We start from the raw sequence: 23,752 nt of genomic DNA, 5'->3' as shown, positions 1-23,752 counted from the left end.
AGGGTACTTTGTTTTGCCACCATAGTAACTGGTACAGAGCCACTTCTTCATTAGAGACAGATGAGGAAGTATCTGTAGACAAGGGCAAAATTCTTTTTCAGAGATAATTTTATATCTCCAGGGTGTGGCTTGGATTCAAAGGGTAATTTTTAAAAGGCAGATGGAGCTAATATTGAAACGTGTGGATAAAAGAGTGACCAGAGGACAGGTTATTAAAAACCACCTGAGTGAAGAGAGCCTCTCCATTCAGAAACCACCAAAAGGAGTCTCCATTAGGCCCGATTAAGCACTCTTTGTGAATCTGGCTGTTTCAGGACTTGGAGTATTATCTAGACTGATGGAGCAGTCCTGAATATTGCATTTCAGAGAGATCTCAACATGTCATTAACAAATGACATGACAGAAGCACAAAATGAGCAGTGCCAGAAAGCAACTAGGCCAGATTTCTCCCTGCATTACATCTGACAAAGTTTAGAAAATGAATGGTTCTCAATAATAACAATTTTCAGTGATAGAAATTAAGAATCTAGACAGATTTTTTTCATGTTATTGTTATAAATTTCAAAATGTGTATAATTTTATTATACACTTATACCTATTATATCTATGTACCATAAAAATAAAGGCACTCTGCTATTCATTATTTACTGATGCAAACATCTATTTCACACAATGCTGTATTTTATTGATCGATGGTGTACACTTAAAGAATATCTTAACTAGTGTACCGAGTACTTTACAAAAAACTTGCAGTTTCTTTTACTCGTTTTAAATTCCTTGCACATAGGACACCTGGGTGGCTTTGTCAGTGAAGCATCTGACTCTTGACTTCGGCCCAGGTCACGATCTCAGGGTCGTGAGATCAAGTCCTGCATCAGGCTCTGTACGAGGCAGGCAGTCTGCTTACGATTCTCTCTCTCCCTCTTCACCCCCCCCCACCCCGCCGTGCTTGTGTGTGCTCTCTCTTTCTCTCTAAAATAAATAAATGTCTTATACATATCATTTTTGTGAAGACAAAAATACCATTTGTTGAAATTTTTGAAACTATAGTGTTTTTCCTAAAATATAATGGCTAAAATAATTTAGCCATAATTATCTCTTCTTGTTTTGTTCTTTATTCAGCAAACATTTAGTGAGTCCATATTATATGCCAGGTACTGCACTAGACCTTGGAGAGAGAGAAGTATTCACATCCTGTTTTCCTAGGGTTTTCTTAGGGGGCCTACCTGTAGTCAGGCATAAGGCTGACAGTAAACAAATGTGTGGTATTTGAGGGTGTTAAAATGCCTTGTGGTTCAGGGGGATGAGTTAGTGATGCAGGTGAAGAGCAGGTGTGCTGTCTTTTGGAGAAAGTGCATGGAAGCAGGCCTCAGTGATGAACTGAGGTTGGCACTGGGGAAGGACTTGAATGTACAGAGTGGCGAAGTCACGCAGTTATCTAGAAGGATCTCCCAGATGCAGGAAAGAGCAAGTGCAAAGGGCTGATGTAGAAGGGAGCTAGGCTGTATTTAAAAACAGTCAAGGAAGACAGGGTGGCTGGAACCAAGTGGGCAAAGGGAAGCCTGCAGGGCTAGACAGCGTCAGAATGTGCCTAGAGGAAGGTGAAAAAATTAGACTGATTCAGTCTGAGTTGTGAATATCTTTATTAAATGCTGCTGATGTGTCCAGTAAAATGTGGACTTGAAATGAACAGTCCTTAACTAATGTAATATCTCATAAGTTCACATTGAAGGGACTTCAAAATTATAAGGTAATCTCTAGAAGGTGTCATATTTGTGATTTTAGAATTTTTTAAATTATAAATACATATATTTCAGGGAAGTAAAAGAGTGATCAAGTTTTAAGCATAAGATATATTGCTAGGATAAAAATAAGGGAAGGAATAAAAAGAAATAGTGTAAAAAATTCAGATTGTAAAAGAATACATTTGTTTGTTTTAATAAATGATGTGGAGTATTACAGGATACATCTAAAATCATAAATAATTGTTTTGTTTATGATGTCAACAGTTACGACACACTGGGAATTCCATCCTTTATAACCATGTAACTTACAGTAAGTTTAGTTAGCAACTTAAAAATGTGTAAGGGGGCGTACAAGACCAAAATATTTAGAGACCACTGAATCATACCAATTTGAAAACCGTGTCATAGGTTTGTCAGGTACTGATGTGTGGTTAGTTTTCTCTATTCCATGTGACATGGTGTATGAATAACCTTTATCAGCTTTAAGAAAAATGGGTATTTGGGGCCATATGTGTGTCCAGGAAAGTAATACTGGGATGGGGCAGTTTAAGTTCTGTCCAAAGAACTCCTTGAAGCACATGGGTCAGTAGCATTCATACTTTCACCAAACTATTAAATATTGACCAAGAAGAAGATACTATTACTAATTTTGTCTTGCCTTGTATGATATTTTGACACTATTAATTAGTTTTGATGGCCCCAATACCATATTTGATTGGGAAATTATATCAGTGCATTTCTTTAATATCCATTATGCTTTCTTTATAAACAAAACACATGTCTACATGAAGCTTTAATCAAGTTACCTGCTTTTGATTATGGCATAATTCTACTTCAAAATATTTTCCTTGAGTCTCTTTTCCTTTTTTTTTTTGAGATTTGTGGAATTGTAACTTCCTAGTCATACTTAAAATTAGGCATCTGTAATCTCTGTAATTAGGAGTAAGTTTCCAAAACAAATACTCTTTATTTTTATATTAAATTTTTTCACTTTACTTTCTATTAATAGTTTGCTTGCCTGTGGGGTTATGTCCTATCTTTGAATATTTTCTTCTAGACTAATTATTCTGGTTTTGTCCATTTGTCAAATAATTCATGATTAATTTTTCAGTAAGTTCTACTTTAAGTGTTATTGGTAACTATAGTTTTCATATTTTGATTATTGATAAATATATTTCTCAGTTCTACTTTTCCCTTTTTTGCATTACCAAAGATTATTGAGATGTATGTAATTAAAAATTATGTGGTGCCCTTATAAGAATTTTAGAATACAGAAAATATAGCCACTAAAAGGATCCTTGATATTTATTTAGTGTGCTCCCTCTCCCACTTACCTGTTTTGGATAAAATAGCAGAGTAATGAGAACCAGATCTTATAATGTTGCTTTGTAGTGATTTCTTTTTCAAATTTTATTTGAAAGGTGTTTCCTTAGCCTTTCCAACAACTTCACTATTTGATTTGAACAACAGATGTACTTTGTGGTCTTTATCACACACATATTTTGTAACAGTTTCTTTATCAAATCTTTTCTTTCAGGTCCCTATATTTCTGTATATTCTAGGACCTGAACAGTCTTTTATAGTATTATTCTTCCAACATAATTTGCTAAGGTTGATTTAAAAAGATAGCCTCCCCACAAATATTATTTTTATTAAATCTTCACCTTGTCTCATAAAATATTACACGTTAATTCAGTGTGACAGTATGAGTATATACTCTGGAGTCAGGAACTTACATGTTCTAAATATGGTTTTACTACTCATTGTCAGGTATAGAACTTTTTGATATTTTAATTTCCTCACCTGTGATATAAAAGTGATGATCATAATTTAGTCAGTTCTTACTTTCCATTCTACTTCTGAGACTTCTCTGGAAATACTGTTGACCCTTCAGGAATGCAGAGGTTAGAGGTGCTGATATCCCACACTTGAAAATCTACATATACAAATAAATACCTTTGGGCTCCCCCAAAATTTAACCACTGATAGCTTACTGTTGGCCTTATCAATAAAATAAACAGTTGATTAGCACATATTTGTATGTAATGTGTACTGCATACTGCATTTTTAGAGTAAGCTAGAGAAAGGATAGTATTATTAAGAAAATTATAAGGGGGCACCTGGCTGGCTCAGTTGAAAGAGCATTCAACTCATGATCTTGGGGTCATGAGTTTGAGCCCCACATTGGGTGTAGAGATTACATAAGTATAGATAAATAAACTTTTTTTAAAAAAGAAAATCATAAGGAGGAGAAAACATATTTGCAATACTGTACTGTAAAAAATCCACATAAAAGTTGACCCACATCATCCAAGCCCATGTTGTTCAAGGATCAATTATATTAAATTAACCTGTTGAAATGAAGGAAGGAATGCTGAGTCCTAATATTAATACTCTGCACCACTTATTGTGAAGAGTTTTATACCAGTGACTGTTGCATGTCATTAGCTTTTTTAATACAATGAATGACCATCAAATAGTGAGATAGAGTCCCCTAAGAGGAAGAAATGCCAGTTATCTTTCTTTGCTTTCTAGAACTTAATCCCACTTTTTTGATGATTGCTCCACATGCTTCATCAGTCAAATGGAGCTGTTGTAATTCTGTTTCTTATCTATAGAATACATGTAGAAACTGTCTGTGACACTCCCCAAAGGCCTCAGTCCTTCTCCTGATGCCCTTAATAAACAAGACTCAAACATGTCTCTTCTTTTTTTTTTACTAAGAATTTTATTTTTTTTACTTTTTTTAAAATTTATTATCAGCATAACAGTATTCATTATTTTTTCACCACACCCAGTGCTCCATGCAATCCATGCCCTCTATAATACCCACCACCTGGTACCCCAACCTCCCACCCCCCCCGCCACTTCAAACCCCTCAAATTGTTTTTCAGAGTCCATAGTCTCTCATGGTTCACCTCCCCTTCCAATTTCCCCCAACTCCCTTCTCCTCTCTAAACTCCCCGTGTCCTCCATGCTATTTGTTATGCTCCACAAATAAGTGAACCATATGATAATTGACTCTCTCTGCTTGACTTATTTCACTCAGCATAATCTCTTCCATCCCATCCATGTTGCTACAAAAGTTGGGTATTCGTCCTTTCTGATGGAGGCATAATACTCCATAGTGTATATGGACCACATTTTCCTTATCCATTTGTCCGTTGAAGGGCATATTGGTTCTTTCCACAGTTTGGCAACCATGGCCATTGCTGCTATAAACATTGGGGTACAGATGGCCCTTCTTTTCACTACATCTGTATCTTTGGGGTAAATACCCAAGAGTGCAATTGCAGGGTTATAGGGAAGTTCTATTTTTAATTTCTTGAGGAATCTCCACACTGTTCTCCAAAGAGGCTGCACCAACTTGCATTCCCACCAACAGTTTAAGAGGGTTCCCCTTTCTCCACATCCCCTCCAATACATGTTGTTTCCTGTCTTGTTAATTTTGGCCATTCTAACTGGTATAAATACAGAAAGGGAAATTAGAGAATCGATTCCATTTACTATAGCACCAAGAACCATAAGATACCTGGGAATAAACCTAACCAAAGAGGTAAAGGATCTGTACTCGAGGAACTACAGAACACTCATGAAGGAAATTGAAGAAGACACAAAAAGATAGAAGACCGTTCCATGTTCTTGGATTGGAAGAATAAACATTGTTAAAATGTCTATACTGCCTAGAGCAATCTATACTTTTAATGCCATTCCGATCAAAATTCCACCAGTATTCTTCAAAGAGCTGGAGCAAATAATCCAAAAATTTGTATGGAATCAGAAGAGACCCCGAATCGCTAAGGAAATGCTGAAAAACAAAAATAAAACTGGGGGCATCACGTTACCTGATTTCAAGCTTTATTACAAAGCTGTGATCACCAAGACAGCATGGTACTGGCATAAAAACAGACACATAGACCAGTGGAACAGAGTAGGGAGCCCAGATATGGACCCTCAACTCTATGGGTAAATAATCTTCGACAAAGCAGGAAAAAATATACAGTGGGAAAAAAGACAGTCTCTTCAATAAATGGTGCTGGGAAAATTGGACAGCTATATGTAGAAGAATGAAACTCGACCATTCTCTTACACCATACACAAAGATAAACTCAAAATGGATAAAAGACCTCAACGTGAGACAGGAATCCACCAGAATCCTAGAGGAGAACTTAGGCAGTAATCTCTTCGATATCAGCCACAGCAACTTCTTTCAAGATATGTCTCCAAAGGCAAAGGAAACAAGAGCAAAAATAAACTTTTGGGACTTCGTCAAAATCAAAAGCTTCTGCACAGCAAAGGAAACAGTCAAAAAAACAAAGAGGCAACCCACGGAATGGGAGAAGATATTTGCAAATGACAGTACAGACAAAAGGTTGATATCCAGGATCTATAATGAACTCCTCAAACTCAACACACACAAAACAGACAATCATATCAAAAAATGGGCAGAAGATATGAACAGACACTTCTCCAATGAAGACATACAAATGGCTATCAGACACATGAAAAAATGTTCATCATCACTAGCCCTCAGGCAGATTCAAATTAAAACCACATTGAGATATCACCTTACACCAGTTAGAATGGCCAAAATTAACAAACATGTCTCTTCTTAACTATGGTTCAAGACTCCCTTAAAAATGAATACTAGATTGAAAATTTTTACAGCAATCCACGAGCCATTGGATTTTTGGCAATCCCAGATTTAACACTACATCAGAAGAAGACTACTCCTGCAGAGATATATCTAAGATCTGTGTTAGCATGGTGGTCCTCCTCTCTAAATATCATTCTAGCTTTTCCAAGTTTCTCAGTCAACAATCCAGGAAATGCTAGAAACAATTCATTTTTATGTAAAACTCTCCTATCATGTAGAAGACTAGGTTTTTAAGCAAAATATGTATTTCTGTATATACTCACCATAAATTTAAAAATATACTTAAGTGTTTTCTTTGAAGGAATGAAGAGCTGTAAAATGAGACCATCATATAGCTAAAAATTTTTTAAAAACTTAATTTTTTAGGATATTTTTAGGTTTACAACAAAATTGAGAGAGAAATACAGAGGTTTCCCTGTATCAGGCACATGCATAATATCCCCCATAATAAACATTCCCCCACAATTGATAAAGCTATATTGACACATTATAATTGCCAAAATCCAAGTTTACACAAAAGTTCGCTCTTTGTGTTGTTATATTCTGTGGGTTTGGACGAATATATAATGACATGTATCTCTCATTATAATATACAGAATATTTCCACTGTTCTGTAGTTTTGCATTGTACCTTTAGGTCTGTAATTAATTTTGAATTAATTTTTGTGAAGAGGTATATACAGTATGTCTGGATTCACTTTTTGGTTTGTGGATATCTAGGTGTTCCAGTATGTACCATTTGTTGAAAAGACCGTCTTTTCTTAATTGTATTGTCTTTGCTCCTTTGTCAAAGATCAGTCCAACTATATTTATGGACTCTCTGTTTCTATTTCTGGACTCTCTGTTCTGTCCGGTTCATCTGTATTCATCTATTCTTTCACCTGTAATACACTATCTTGATTACTATCACTTTAGAATAAAGCTTGAAGTCTGGTAGCATCAGTCCTCCAACTCTGTTCTTCCCTTTCAATATTGAGTTGGCCATTCTGAGTTTTTTGTCTCTCCATATAAACTATAGAATCAGTTTATTGATGTCCATAAAATAACTTGCCGGAATTTTGATTGGGATTGCACTGAATCCATAGTTCAAATTGGGAAAACTGACATCTTGACAATATTGAGTCTTCCGATCAATGGACTTGTTTCTATCCGTTTATTTAGTTCTTTGACTTTATCATTTTTAGTTTTCCTTATATAGATCATATACATATACATATAGAGATCTTGTACATAGGAAAGATATTAACTTTTGTATATTAACTTTGTATCTACAACCTTATTAATTGCTTATTGGTTCCAGGAATTTTTTGTGTGTGAATTCTTTGAGATTTTCTAGAGTTGATTATATCCCTTTATAATAAAACAGACAGTTTCAGGTCTTCCTTCCCAATCTATACCTTTTGTTTCCTTTTCTTGTCTTACTGCACTAGCAAGGACTTGAGTATGATGTTGAAAATGAATGGTTGAGAGGGGACATCCTTGCCTTTTACTTTATGTTAGTAGGAAGGCTTTGAATTTGACACCTGGAGTGTGATATTAGCTCTAGCTCTAGGCTGTTTATAAGATTGTCTTTGTTAAGTTGAGAAAGTTTCTCTCTCTTCCTAGTTTGCTGAGAGTTTATCATGAGTGGGTATTGGATTTTTGTCAAGTAATTTTTCTCCATCCACTGATATGATTGTGTGATTATTTTTTTTAGCTTATTGATTACATTAATTGATATTTTGAAGGTTGAACTAGCCTTGCATAGCTGGGATAAATCCCACTTTGTCATAGGCGTAATTCTTTTTATACTTTTTTAGATTTGATTTGCAAATATTTTGTTGAGGATTTTTGGGTCTATGTTCAAGAAAGAAAATGGTCTGTAATTCTCTTTTCTTGTAATGCCTTTGCTTTTGGTATTAGGGTTATTCATTCCTTACTGAATGAGTTAGGAAGCATTTTTTCTACCTCTATGCTCTGAATTCATATAACTTTTGACTCTTAGGTTTTCATAGAAGAGTAGTAGGTTTTCATATAACTTTTGACTCTTAGGTTTTCAAGTGATCAAAGACTATGATTGGATTTTTAGTTTGGCATACTTATATTTAATAGATTTTTAATGTATATGGTTAAATTCAGTGCTACTATCTTGGTATTCCTGGAGACTTTCAACTCTTTACTGTCTTTAATTTAGAAAAATCTAGATATACGCCACAGAACTCTCATTATTTTTTCCCTAAGCACAGTGATACCTTTATAGTTAATGAAGTTGTAAGTCATTTGTATTGGTCATACCCCTGGACTTTCTATATGATAATAATCTACATTTGGTTTACCACCAACAATTTAGAGTACTTGATCATTCCATTCCCTTGCATAATTTCATTTGTTTACAATAAAACACAAGAAGAAAGAGTCTCAATGCTTTGGCTGCATTAATTCATATTATAATGTAAGAAAAATGTTTAATGTACTGCCTGTATTGCCTTGTTTAACTGAGTCCTCAGGTAGTATGCTTTGCAGAAGAGAAAGAGCAGTTATCTTGGGCCCATGTTGCTACATTATATGGTATTCCAGGGACATCTCAATTGCAATGTGTACTTATGGATAACTTTTTTTTTTTTTTTTTTTAAGAAAATTAGCCACCCCCCTCACTAATCTGCTTCCTAGTTCCAGTGCATTTGTAATGATGCTTGGTGAGGATTGGTTACATAAAACATTTTGAGTAATTGCCACATTTTCTTCTGAACCTTTCTCACCTACAAGTAGAGGTAAGAAATGGGAGCAAATACAAAAAAGAAAAAGCAAATACAATAGTGCTACTAGGTTGACAAGAAAAGTAAATGGCTGAAATAGAAATGAAAGTTAAATAGCTTTCATACAAACCTCACAGATGTCTCTGGGCTATGGATCATCAATTTATGTAATTTCTATCTAAGTTGCCACCAATTCTGCTTTGCAAATTTCCCACAGATTTTTAAAGAGAGAAAGATTGTTGGCCTTTTCTTATTTTCTTTTAATAGTACTGGATTGTCCCATTTTTTAGAAAAACCTTTAACATTGTAGCAGGGCATAGGTGTACTCTCTTCTTAGTAATAGAAATACAGTATATGATTGGGGGATGGGTTTTTGAATCAAGATTTCGCATTTATTAGATGTGTAAATTTAGGCAAGTACTTAAAACTGTGGGCCACATTTTGTTCATCTATAAAATGGAGATAAAAATAGTGCTTATTACACATAAAATTGTTATGAGAATAAAATGATTTAACACATGTAAAGTTCTTATAACATTAACTGGCATGTTAGTTATTAATACTATTTATTGTTGACGTAAGTTTTCCTAGTTATATGGTTTAGATCAGACTCTCTTTGGTACCTATACATATATATGATTCTTGAAGTATTTTTTTAGTTTAAATACCATTTTGTTCCAGAAATAATTCATGGAAAGTAAATAAATTAAATCATATATATATATATGAATACACACACATATAGATATATATATTCTATTAAAAATCCTGTTTAATGGTAAATGAGCATCAAAAATGAGTGTGGGGGCACCTGGGTGGCTTCTGCCTTCAGCTCCGATCGTGATCCCAGGGGCTCTCTGCTCGGCAGGGAGCCTGCTTCCTCCTCTCTCTCTGCCTGCCTCTCTGCCTGCTTGTGATCTCTGTCTGTCAAATAAATAAACAAAGTCTTTAAAAAAAAAAAAATGAGTGTGAAACTAATGGAGATATAAAGGAAAAGTTGCATTCACAAACTAGAAGAGTAAAAAAATAAATAAGACCTAAAATGTTGAAAAGCATATAATGGGGATGGATTCTAAACTATAGTGATAAAATTTTACCTAATGAACAAGTTCACTTAGGATGTCTGGAGATATAAAATTCCTAATCAATTTAAAATTGTGAACATTATGTGTAAAATATGATAGTTTTGTCTCTGGGAAACTCCAGCCTGATTCTGCAGATTAACTCTGATAAGCAGCCAGCACTCTGTGACATGTACATAATTATATTAAATCTCCATCAGAGGAAAAAAAGATACTTGCCAATGAAAGTTGAATACATATATGTTCAGGTGATCACCACAGCCTGATCATTGTGGTTGTTTTATTTTTATTTTTTTACCATTCATATACTCTAGAAATAACGGCATCAGTAAGTCCAGAGGTAAGCTGTTTAGAGCTAAGATGGAAGCTTAACAGTCATAAAAGGATTCTGATCCTTCTGTCTTTGTACTTTTTCTATCTTTAGCACAGGCTTCATTTTCAAGGCTACAGAATAGTAGCTAGAGCTCCAGTAAATACATCTGTGATGGAGGAAAAAAGGAAAAGGAGGAAAAATTAAAGGAAAAAGAATTTGGGACAAGTGTGTGTCCCATTTTTAAGGAACTCTCCTAGAGATCCTACCCGGTAACTTACACTCCCATCTCTCGAGCTACTCCTAACTAGGAGTCTTGGGAGTGACGGCTTGAGGATGTTGTGTCGTTCTAGAACTAAACTGGAATTTTATGGGTAAGAAAAATGGATATTGGAGCGAGAGCTCACAGCTTTCTGCTGTTTGGTGGGTGTTTAGTGTTAATTATTTTTCAGCATCTTCTATTTGAGCAGGTGCTATTGCCATTTTTAGGCACTAATATCCAAGTTTAGCTTTCCTAATTGAAAGCAAACTTCCTTTACTTGTTTACAAGAAGGAGGATGGTGAGGGTTTTCTTATTTTCTTGATCCAGCTGGGAGGCAGCAAGGGGTTTTAGGAGGACTGACTTTATGTTTTCCCACTTGGTTTCCTCAGTAGGATAAATCTGTTTTAAAATGTGCCAGACAGATGGTATTTTTTCCATAAGGCTTCAGTGATCAAGTACACACCATAAAATCCTGAATGAAGAGGAGGGGCAGTCCTATATATTCAAAATGAGAGAAAAAAGTCTATTCAAACTAACTTCCATTTGATTAAATGGCACTTTGTTCCATTGGTTTGATTTTGAATACTGAGGATTTCCTACTGGCAATCAGATATGCATCACAGCTCTGGAGTATTTCACACTTGGGTATTTGACTAGTTGTATGAGTAGTAATGGAAATGTAAAGGTAAGCAAGTGAGGACTGTCTTAGTCTCCAAGGTGCCGCAAGGTGAGATCCATACCATGCATTGATTGTCTTTATTAATTACATTTTCCTTTTCTTTTGTTATGGACCTAGCAGGAAGTAGTCTGTTGTTTTTATATATGGCCACTGAAGTTTGTAGATTAAGGCAATGATTTCTTATATGATGCATTTATTGTGTTGGCTTTTCTTTAAACACCTCTGTTGCATTTTCAAGGAGCTATTTGTATATTAATATAACAGGAACCTTCCTGAACCTACTGTTTAGGAAGAGAAGATAACTACATGTTTTAATGACTTTAGGGCTTTTGGCATCTTGACAGGTTTTTGCATGAGTATATGCAATGCAAGAAACTTACATATTTTATCGCACAGCAGATATTATGGCAAGGACCCGAGTCATAGCTGAAGTCCTTATCTGAGAAGGCAGTGTAGTATTGTGGTTCAGAGAATAGGTTTGTATCACACACACCTGGATTTGAATCCTGGCCCTGCTGCTGGGCCCAGCTATCTGTCTCTAAGCCTCACTGTCCTCATTCATAGAGTTCCAAGAGAATAAAAACGAGATAATACATACTTTATGTTTCCCAGTGCACTTACTGTAATCTCCCCACCTTGAGTGTGGGCTGGACTGAGTGGAATTGGGTTATGAAAAGATTGTGGCTTCTGTCTTGGGTGCTGTCCCGCTCTCCTGATGTGCTTTTGATTCCTCTCATTCTCTGGTGGATTGCTTGCTTTGGGAAGTCAGCTGCCTTATCATTAGGCAGCCTTGCGGAGGGACTCACAGGAGCTCTGTTACAAATGGAGATTTTGAGGCCTGTCAGCAGCCTCTGAGAGAGGTCAGAAGCAGGATCTTGCCCAATAAAACTTCGACTTGACCACAGCCCACCTAAGAACTTGGTTGCAACCCCTACATAGGCAGGGGCCAGAGGCACTCAGTTAAGCAGCACCCAATTCCCTCACCCACAAACCATGAGATGATAAATATTTGTCTTTTTGTTTTAAATTACCAGACTTGGGGTGATTGGTTACACATAATAGACAAATAATACAACACACAAAGAGGCTCACCTGTGCATGGCAGGTGAACAAGAATCTCAAAACAAGGGGCGCCTGGGTGGCTCAGTGGCTTAAAGCCTCTGCCTTTGGCTCGGGTCATGATCCCAGGGTCCTGGGAACACATCGGGCTCTCTGTTCAGCAGGAAGCCTGCTTCCTCCTCTCTCTCTCTCTGCCTCCCTCCCTGCCTACTTATGATCTCTGTCTGTCAAATAAATAAATCTTTAGGGGAAAAAAAAGAATCTCAAAACAAGAAAAGTTGCATTCACAAACTATGTGCATACTTAATTCAACGTTACAGGGTTATTGATCCTGCACTGTAAGTCATCTTCAGTATTTGTTTGCACAGAGCTCCAGAATAAGCCTTGAAGACAGCCACTTGCCTGCTTTTGTAGATTGACACATGTAAAGCAAATGTTATCAGTCATCTGAGATTTTAAGATAGGATGGGGAGACAGGACCCAAGAGGTCATGTAATTCCTTCTTCTGCTTCAAAGTAAAATGAAATTTATATTGCTGAAGGTCAAAACAAAAGAGGACATAGATAATAATTGGCAGATATTATTCCTTATATTGACACATAAGAAGTGCTAAAATCTTTAAAAAGATGAACTGGTAAAAAATACAAGAGTTTGTGTTTGTTACTTGAACATTTCATTACTTAACAGTATTTCTTTAGGATCTTTGTGTTTATTTACTTTATAGAATGTCATCTTGCAGACTGCAATATTTGCAGCAACCTAGTTCTTGAAAAAATAATGTAGGAAAAAAAGGTTGTTTCATTGTTTGGGAGCGTGTAACAAATTGGATGAAAAAATTTTATGTGGAATGTTATATTAAAATCAGTTAGTCTGCCTTGCCAGAATCAATCCATCTTATATTTGAGATAAACACTTTCCTTGCCATTGAACTCTAGAAAGTAGGATATGGAACTTATTAATGGGTAAATATAACCGTATGGTTTAAAGGCCTAAGACAGAATTTCTGCACAACTACGATTAGTTTTATCTACCTTTACCTTCTTTTTCTAAAATTTCCCTCAATCTGTGGCTTCCCCTTTTTTTTACATTGTTTTGGAAATTTTCAGACTTAGGAGTAAAGCAGTTGTTACCAGAATCATTTTTTTCCCCCAAATTCATTGAACTTCACATATGGAAGGTCATATTATAAAGTCTAGTGCCTGCTACCAGATAAGTAAGAGTAAAATTTTACTTACTACCATAGGGCATCCTTTTCCAGCCAGCTGTTTGCTTTAAGATCAAATAAGGTTGTATTCTAAGGTGGTTTGCCTGCACATCAGAGTCTGGAATGCATATTGGTTTATTCTGTCCAGATGATTTAGCAAAAGCTAAAATGAATATTCCCATTTCCCAGTGGATTCTATGGCAGTTTGAGATAAAAAGGCAGAACTGCCCAAATATGTAGAACTTACTTTAGATGATTCAAAAACAGAGAATTTACTTACCCTAAGACATCTTAAAACAAAATAAAACAAAGCCAAAAAACAATCCTTTAGTTGTGGCTGATAGGGTTTAAGACTCTTTATACCCGTTTCTCATTTACTCTAAAAGAGCATCTGTAATTCATCTTGTGCATGGTAGAAAGTTACACAACTTCTTTATATGTTGACATTTTTAACTATATAAATAGATAGATTTGAAGTACACTTTAAAGTTGAAAAGTGTTCTCAAAGAGAAAAGGAGATGTGAACTCTGGATTGAAAGTCTTCATGGGACATGAATGATGCTCTACCAAGGTTCTGCTAAAGAAGCGAGGCCTACATTTTCCGAAGTTCAAGGTTGAGGCAACTGGCACTGCCTTAGTTAAAACCACTGCCCTGACTCTATTGACTCTTTTAGAGTCAGAGTTATTCTAAACATGTATTTTATGTAACATTATTATCCTGAAGTTGGTTCAAAGTCTCTTTCAATGTGATTTACAATAATGCCATAGTTGTATTCCCAGAGAGGAGATTTCATGTCTAAACTCAACCTTTATATACAATCTATCCCTCTTGCAATCAAATTTGCTTATCTGAAAATATAAAGAAAAGAGTATTTTAAAAGAGAAACTGTTTACGGTTAGTGAACCAGTAATAAAACAGATACCATAGGACCTCCATTAATGCAACTAGTAATGTTACAGATAAGTAAATTTTCTTAGGCTAAAGTGATGAGAAGCAGAATTGGAGGATATAGGAAACAAGTAAAGATGATGGTGTTTAGAGCAAAAAATGTTTAAGTGTCACAGAATAAAAGTAATCACCACTAAGAATAACTTGGTCTTCTTCAAGTCTGTCAGGCCTTATTATGATGATTTCATAAAACATACCAGACGGTTACAGTAATGTTTGCATGTTAAGCTTTAAAATCAATCCATAAGGACGCCTAGGTGGCTCAGTTGGCTAAGCGTTGGCCTTCAGCTCCGATCATGATCCCAGGGTCCTGGGATCGAGTCCCACGTGGGTTCCGTCCTCAGCGGGGAGCCTCCTTCTCCCTCTGCCTGCCATTCCCCCTGCTTGTGTTCCCTGTCTTTCTCTCTCTCTGACAAATAAATAAAATCTTTAAAATCAATCAGTCAATCCATAATCCACTTCCTTCATGTGTCCATTAAGGCTAAGAGTGGTAATGTTATCTCACCCAGAATGGTTCTTAGCACCTTTTAGGGAGGAGTCCTAGGAGGCACTAGAATATACTTGATACATCAGAGGGTTTCTTAAGCAAAGATAAACTCAGGTTAATATATTAAAATATATTTTTTAGTTGTAGGAAGACATTTAAGATTGTGAAATTGGTCTTTTAACCACTCAGAGGATCAATTTTCCACAACTATAAAATACAGATACTAGACTAAGAAGTCTCAAAATACCTTTCCACTAAAATTCCATGAATACTCATTAAGGGGAAACTCAATCAGTATAGTGTTCTTCCTATATTTGTAATTTTTTTTTAATTTTATTCATCTATTTGACAGAAATCACAAGTAGGCAGAGAGGCAGGCAGAGAGAGAGAAGGAAACAGGCTCCCTGCTGAGGAGAGAGCCTGATGTGGGGCTCGATCCCAGTACCCTGAGATCATGACCCAAGCCGAAGGCAGAGGCCCCAACCCACAGAGCCACCCAGGCGCCCCGTGTAATTTGTTTTGAGTCTACAGGAGTTCTCAAGAAATATTAATTTGTGGGGCATTTTCCAAAGTATGCTTTATGCACACACATGCACACACATAATAACAAAGTTTAAGAAGGTGGAGAAATGTTACTATGTACAATAGCCATTTTAGCAGTTCACAATGCTTATGAGCATAAAAGCGCTGAGAAGTTATAAAGAAAAGAGACCTTTTTTAAGCCTGCATTTCTCAAACTTACTTGATTAAAAAGCCTTAAAAAAAAAAAAAACACACAAACAGGGCGTGTGCTACATAGAAATAGTGCTTTATACATTGTGGGAAACACTACTCTGGTATGTAAGGACCTCAATGATTTGGAAAAATCACTGTTAGTAGTTTCCTAGGGCTGCTATAATAATACCACAAACTGGATGGCTTAAAACAACAGAAATTTATTTTCTCACAGTTCCAGAGGCCACAAGTCCCCAAATCAAGGTGTTAGAGGGGCTGTGCTTCTCTGAAGGCTCCAGGGTGTGATCTGTTCTCTGCCCCTCTCCTAGCTTCCCGTGTCGCTGGCAATCCCATGCATTCTTTCCTTTATAGCCACATCAGCCTCAGTCTGCCTCCAACTTCACATGGTGTTCTCCCCTGTGTCTATTTCCGTGTTTCTCTGTCTCTTCCTAGGACACTAAGGATTAGATTTGAAGGCCATCCTAATCTGGTATGACCTCATCTTACATCTTAATTATATCTGCAAAGATCCTTTTTCCAAAGGAGGTGACATTCACAGGTGTGGGAGTTAGGAGTTAAATATATCTTCTGGGAGGACACAGTTCAACCCATCACGTTCATTACCCCCCAAACCTCATATCCCACTGCTCCTTGACCAGGCCATTTGTTAGTGTGCACCAGGTCTTAGTTCTCTGACCTTTTCTTTTATCTACATTCATTCCACAGATTAAGGCCTTTTGTGCTTTAAATGTCTTCTCCATACAGATAATTTCCAAATCCGCATCTCTCGCCCTGCCCTCCCTGCTGAACTGCAGTCTTCCATCCAGTATCTGCCATATCTGATAGGATTAGACAGACTAACCCTGTCCAAAACAAAATTCTCATTTTCCTAGGGCCACCTCACTCCAGCTGCAGTCCATCACCAGGAAATGGCAATATCCTTCTGAGAATCACCTTTGTTTCTCTATTCCTTTTACCCCCACTCCTAATCCCTCAGCAACCCAAGCTGATCCCATCTCAGATACCTTCCCAGGCAGAGTGCTGCCGAGCTCACAGTGCCGTTTGTCTGGCTGGTGGTCTGCCCTTCCCAAACCAGAAGTCTCCTCAGTGGGGTTTCCTCTTCTGTGCTCGCCCCACTACCGTCTGTTGCCCACAGTAACAAAGTCCGCTCTTTCTCTAACATCGAGTATGGTCACAGTCCTACTCCAAACTCTCCCGTGTCTTCCCACGACCCGTAACGTCCGCCACACTCTGAGCACTGTCTGCTTCTCGGATCCTCCCTCCTTCTCCCCCTGGCTCATTTTGCTCCATTTTATTACATGGGTTGCCAGTCTTTAGTCACACCAGATCTGAACCCACGTTTCGGACTCTGCCTTTGCCGTTCATCTGCCGTGCAATTTTCTTTCCTGATGCTTTTTTTTTTTGGAAACAATTTTATTTATTTGTCAGCGAGAGAGACAGCACAAGCAGTGGAAGTGGCAGGCAGAACAGAAAGAGGGAGAAGCAGGCTCCCCGATGGGCAGGGAGCCAGAGGCAGGGCTGGATCCCAGAACCCTGGGATCATGACCTGAGCTGAAGGCAGACATTTAACCACAGAGCCACGCAGGCATCTTTCCTGATGCTTTTGTATGGTTCCATTCCTCCCTTATTCCTTTCAGCTCTCTTCATTACCACCCTGTCCATGTGCCTTCCCTCTTCATCCTACCTCAAAATCTCTCCCTCTCTCTGTCAAAGCCTACTTTGTTATTTTTAGAGGACTGATCTCTACCTGAAAAGTCATTATTTGTTTCCTCAAACTGTAGTATAAATTATATAAGAAAGAGACTTGTCCCATTCATCACTGTATTTCTAGTGCCTGAAATGATGTCTGGCACGTAGTAGGTGCTGGAGAAATAGTGAATAAATGAGGGAATGAAAGAGTGTTTGAATACTTGTAAGCAGACTTTCTCCACTGCATTCAGGTTTCCTTCCTCAGCGTCTCTCAACAGTCTTTGTTCTTCTAATGTGCTTTCTTAAAATTTCTAATACATCTTCTCTTTGTCTAAGGAAACGCTCTTGATACTCTGAGCTCCTGTTCAAGCTGCGCCTCCTTGACATTTGCACTGCTCTCTTCCTGCCATGATCGCCCCCACCCTGTGTATGATCTTCCAGTAGATTCTCTCTTTACATAAGAACACCTGCTTGTTCAATTATTGCATGTGTATCTCTCCAAAGAGATTAAAAGCTTCTTAAGGAAAAGGACATTATAGTATACCTTTTTTGCTCAGGTCTCAGAGCCATAATGTACGGATAGGGGTCAGTCTTGACTTTTTTATTGATCAGCTGATTGACTAATTGAATGCCTCAATCTCAAACTTGTAAATGAAACAACAGCTTGAGGGTTTCTTGGAGAGAGTTGTATACAGTCAGAAAAGAGAAGCATTCATATCCAAATACACCATTAAAAGGTCAGCACTATAATAAATAAGTAACTGAAGAACTATTCCGTTTCTTATTAGACGGTAAACAATCTTTCTTACCCAATATGTTGATACTAACTGGAAAATCTGTCTGAGTAATTACAGTTTCAGATAATCATACCTTTCCTCAGTGCTCAGGAAAGAGCTTGTTAGTGAATGTAAAAACCAAACCCATAAAGGTTACTACTACTAAACTGATAACATTTGTTTATGAAATCACTTTCCATCAGTGCATTTGATATCCATTCTAGCTTTTTTAAAAAAGTAGATCACTTTTTAAGCATAGTTTAAAATATGGTGGAGGGCAGGCTGGAAAAGTAACATTGATAGAAGTCAGCTTAGTACTTTCACATCTCTTATGTGTCTTGTTGGTAGAAGCCCCAAAGATAGTGAAATCACAATTAGTACTAAGTGTATTATATATATATATATAATATACATAAAATATATATTATACACACACATACGATGTATCAGATTTTCTGGGTTGTAAACAGTGTTCATAATAGTTCTTAAATAAGCCATTTTTGTTTGTTACTGATTTTGAATTGTGCTATTCAGATGGATGTAAGTTCACCATCCATCATATTTGTATTTTGAAATGAAAGCTAAGATCTAGAGATGTTTTTCTTCTTTTGCTGTGGCATAAAATACTAACAGGTAAATCTAATGCAGGGAATTACTAGAAATTCATGTGTTCTTTTCTTTTTCTCCTAACCTTATTAACTTTTAGCAAGTAATATGCTTTGCAATGGCTTTTAGTAGTATACAAACTGAAATGATGCAAAGAGGGAAGAAAGATTTATAAAGCCCAGGGGTCTGTTTCAGAGACCTCAGAATTTCCAGGGTGGGTGGTTGTTTTTTTTTTGTTTTTTTTTTTTTTGTTGTTGTTGTTGTTTTTTTTTTTCAGCTGAAGCAACAGAAAATGGAGGGGAAAACAAAGCAGTTAGAGCTACTTGGTTAGGAAGAGATTGTAAATCCCATACCCAGAAATGCTTGCCACCCCTACTCTAGACATAATATTGTCAGCACAAAGTCATAGAATACAAATCTTTGACTCACTTTGAAATGAAAGCCACAAACACAGGACTAAGCTCCAGTCTTCAAGGGGCAAAGAAAGTTGAATACTTTGCCAAAATTTTTCTTGCCTCAATAAAGAATAGTAAGGTAATGCCTAATAAAACAGAAACTGTTGAAATTCAGGAATTTTCCAAGAACATCAGCTTGATGCACTCATTTCAGAGAGAGGAATCCGCCATCTTTCTAAGAGAAAGGTCTCAAGTGTTCCTCTTCACAGACAGGATTTTTGTATCATGTCCAGGAAGGACGCGCCAAATTGGAATTTCAGCTCTGTGATGACCCAAATTATCTTCCTTCCCATAAAGGATCAGTGTCAACTTATTGCTCCTTAAAGTGTTGAGTGCCTGTTGATTTAGTGGATTGTTGACTTCAGACAGTTCTGGGGAGGCATGCTGAAAGATGTGAAGTGAAACTTGGAGCTGCCTAAACCCAAAACTAGTATGTCCGTGATCTTCTTTTTTTTTTTTTTTTAATATTTTATTTATTTAACAGAGAGAGAGAGACAGAGAGAGATCGCAAGTAGGCAGAGAAGCAGGTCGAGAGAGAGGGGGAAGCAGGCTCCCCGCTGAGCAGAGAGCCCGATACGGGTCTTGATCCCAGGACCCTGAGATCATGACCTGAGCCGAAGGCAGAGGTTTTACCCACTGAGCCACCCAGGCGCCCCTGTCCCATGTTCTTCTAATCCACTAGTTCCACAAGCAAAAAGAGAGAAGTGCTTGATATACTTAAATAAATCTATTAAACCTTTTTGCATATTTTTGCATATATATATTACATATGTATAGGCAGGAATATATCCCTGCTTTTTAAAAAAATTACAGAATATTCATTCTGAGCACACAAATCCAGATGATTATTGTCACTTAGCGACAATCACAGGTGGCTTGTTAATTATGTGAGCTTGTGCAATAGGCCCTCAGGAGAAAAGTTTCTCTTCTGTCTAATATTCATAAATTCTAAGATACTCAGTCAACTTTTATTTTAATACAACTCATAATTATTCTAGGGAGCTTCTAGAAGACTTTGAACTATTAAAGCTAACATTTATGATATATGCACATGAGTTATGAAACATATTTGTAAAACACCCATGAAGCCCCCTCAGAATGAATTCAGATGTCCATCTGCCTGACACCATACTCTATATACAACTCCAGATACAACTATCCTCATTTGTGATTGCATAATTTCCTTGCCTCAAAAACAAATATTCTGTTGCCTATTGATATAACTCGAAATAATACATTTCTGAATTTTGCTTGGCTTTTGTGCTGTATGAAAAAGTGTATCAGACTATCTGTAGTCTCACCCACTTCCTTTTTAAATTCAGTTTTATTACAGATGGTCACTAATTTATATTCTTCTGAAATATTGGTGTTATGGTTGGTAATGTGTTTGTTAATATGTGATACATTAAGATTTATTGTTGAGTTGTAGTAACTAGGCCAGCATTATATTTGTGTGGTGATAGGTAAATTATCTAGTGGAACAGAACAGGGAGCCCAGAGACAGATTCTTGCCTACATGGAAACCTGATTCATGACGGAAATAACATTGCAGGTGACACAGGCTTTGGCTTAAGCAGTCTCTGTAAGATCTAGCTTAGGTGTACAGAGGTCTGTGTTCAAGGATGTTCATTATAGCATTGGTTATAATAGCAAAAGATTAAGAGCGATCCAATAGATATTTATTTATTTATTTATAATTTTTATATTATAATTTATTTATATAATATTTATTCTATCAAAAGAATAATTTCAAAATAAATAATAAAATATTTTATATATATGTATATATAATAATAAATGCACAGAGGAAAAGTATGCAACCCTTTGAAAGAAGAAAACGGGAAACTCATCCTCTCATATACTTTCACATGGGACAGGTAGATTTGCATCCCTACTCTGGAAAACAATTTGGTATTATCTATCACAATTTAAAATATGCAGATCTTATGATGTAGAAATTTCACCTGTTGGAATCTGTCCAAGAGATACCCTTGAATATCTTTTGAAGGGAGTGCACTCAGGTTGTTAATTTCCATGGTGCTTCAAAAACAAGACAAAACTGGAACAAATTTCCATGTCTATCAGTGGGGAGAACGGCTACATCAAATGATGGAATACAGTCAAGTAATTTCTTAAAAATGAGATGGGGAAAGTTCCAGTAATGGCAGTTGGAACAATGCGATTATGTGAACCCTCCCATAGTTAACAATTATAAGATCAGGACCAAATATTTTTAAAAACCCATCTTTTAAAGGCTTGAAACCCTCCAAAAGTACACAGAAACCACTGGGAATGGACTGCAACTGGTATTAGTACCTTGTTCTGTTTTATTGAAATTTGGACCAAGTGTAAAATTTTAAAACTACAAATATTCATACTTCAATTTTTTTTTCCCTTTCCTACTTATCTTTTAGACTAGGTCAAACATGTTTTCACTTTTAGAATTAAACATGGATCTGTCATTTCCTGATAGATTGCCTTGCTCTGGTTGGTTGAAGACTTCTTGATTCATCAACCTCAGCAAAGATTTATTGAGTGTCTAACATGTGTCAGACCCTCTTCTAGATGTGGGGTTACAGTCGTCAGCAGGACAGACCAGATCTCTGCTCATTTGGGGTTTATATTGTAATGAACTGTCTTGTTTAATAGACATGTGGAGGCGAAGGCATATATTCCCCTGAAGGTATCATCTGAAAGAAAAAGGGGAAAAAAGGAAAAACGATAAACAGAAATCCTACTTCTGTATGTGTATGTATATGTGTGTGTTCGTATGTGTAGGTGTGTGTGTGTGTGTGTGTGTATATGTATCCCAAACTGTTAGAATTATATATATTTATAATATAATTATATATAAATTAAATATGATTATGTATATTCTGTATATAAAATTATATATTATATATTCTTTCTATAAATCATAAAAATATATATTATATATTATTTCTATAAATCATAAAAATATATAAATATATAATTATATATTATTTATAATTATATAAATAGATATATTTCTATCATATTTATATAAATGTATATTATGTAAATATATATATTTATATATAGAGAATATATATATATATATATATATATCCCAAACTGTTAGAATTGAAAGGAGTCTTACTGGTGTTCAGTGTTTTACATGAGCATTTTGCTAAATGCATTTTTTACTAACTAATTTTTAGGATATTTCAACATTTTAACCTTCCAGTTTTTCAGTCATTTTGGATATCAGTGGTTTATAGAGGTGGAATTTAACAGAATTCTTGTTTGTATTGTTTTTTTATGTTGGGGAAAGCTTATGGGAAGATTATGTCAGCTTTTATATATGTCTGACAAGTATATACTGTGAGAAGGAATTTTCTTGCCTTTTTTTTTTTTTTAGTTATTTCATTTTTCTGTAGCCTGTAGGCAATGTGTTGTCATTGGTTATTTTTACACCATGGGCAAGTTGATTTTTTTATTATTTTAAATAAAAATAAAATAAAAAATAAAAATAATAAAAATAAATTGTTTTTTATTTCAATTCCAGTATAGTTAATATACAGTGTTCTGTTAGTTTCAGGTGTACAATACAGTGATTCACCGATTCTGTACATTACTCAGTGCTCGTCACAGGAGGAGCACCCTTTAATCCCCATCACCTATTTCACCCATCCCCCAGTCTACCTCCCCTCTGGTAACCATCAGTTTGTTCCCTATGGTTAAGAGTCTGTTTCTTGGTTTGTCCCTCTCTCTCTCTCATTTTTTTCCCCTTTGCTCATTTGTTTTGTTTCTTAAATTCCATATATGTGTGAAATCACATGGTGTCTGTCTTTCTCTGACTTACTCTGAAGTAAGTCAGAGAAACATTATACTCCCTAGCTCCATGTGTGTCATTGCAAATGGCAAGATTTCAATCTTCTTTATGGCTGAATAATATTCCATTATTATATATATTATTCCATTATGTATATAAAATATACACACACCACATCTTTATCCATTCATCAATCAATGGACACTTGGGCTGCTTCTTTTATTTGGCTATTATAAATAATGCTGCAATAAACATACAGGCACGTGTATCCCTTCGAATTAGTGTTTTGTGTTCTTTAGGTACATATTCAAGAGTGTAGTTGCTGGATCATGCAGTAGTTCTATTTTTAACTTTTTGAAGAACCTCCATACTTTCTTCCATACATTTCCAAACGTCTCCTACCAATTGCATTCCTACCAATAGTGCATAAGGGTTCCCTTTTCTCCACATCCTCACCATCCCTTGTTCTTTTTTATGTTGTTGATTTTAGCCATTCTGACTGGTGTCAGGTGATATCTCCTTGTGGT

At 36.2% G+C, this 23,752-nt stretch overlaps 1 protein-coding gene across 7 annotated transcripts in view; it reads left to right on the top strand.

Moving 5' to 3' along the window:
- CCDC91 (coiled-coil domain containing 91) overlaps window positions 1-23,752 on the top strand; it is a 367,817-nt gene that overhangs the window by 304,482 nt on the left and 39,583 nt on the right. The window lies entirely within an intron of this gene.

This window comes from Mustela nivalis (genome assembly GCF_964662115.1).
Source record: "Mustela nivalis genome assembly, chromosome: 7".
Lineage (NCBI taxonomy): Eukaryota > Metazoa > Chordata > Mammalia > Carnivora > Mustelidae > Mustela > Mustela nivalis.
Note: the sequence above shows the minus strand (reverse complement) of the source record. Positions and strands in the feature narration are given on the sequence as shown.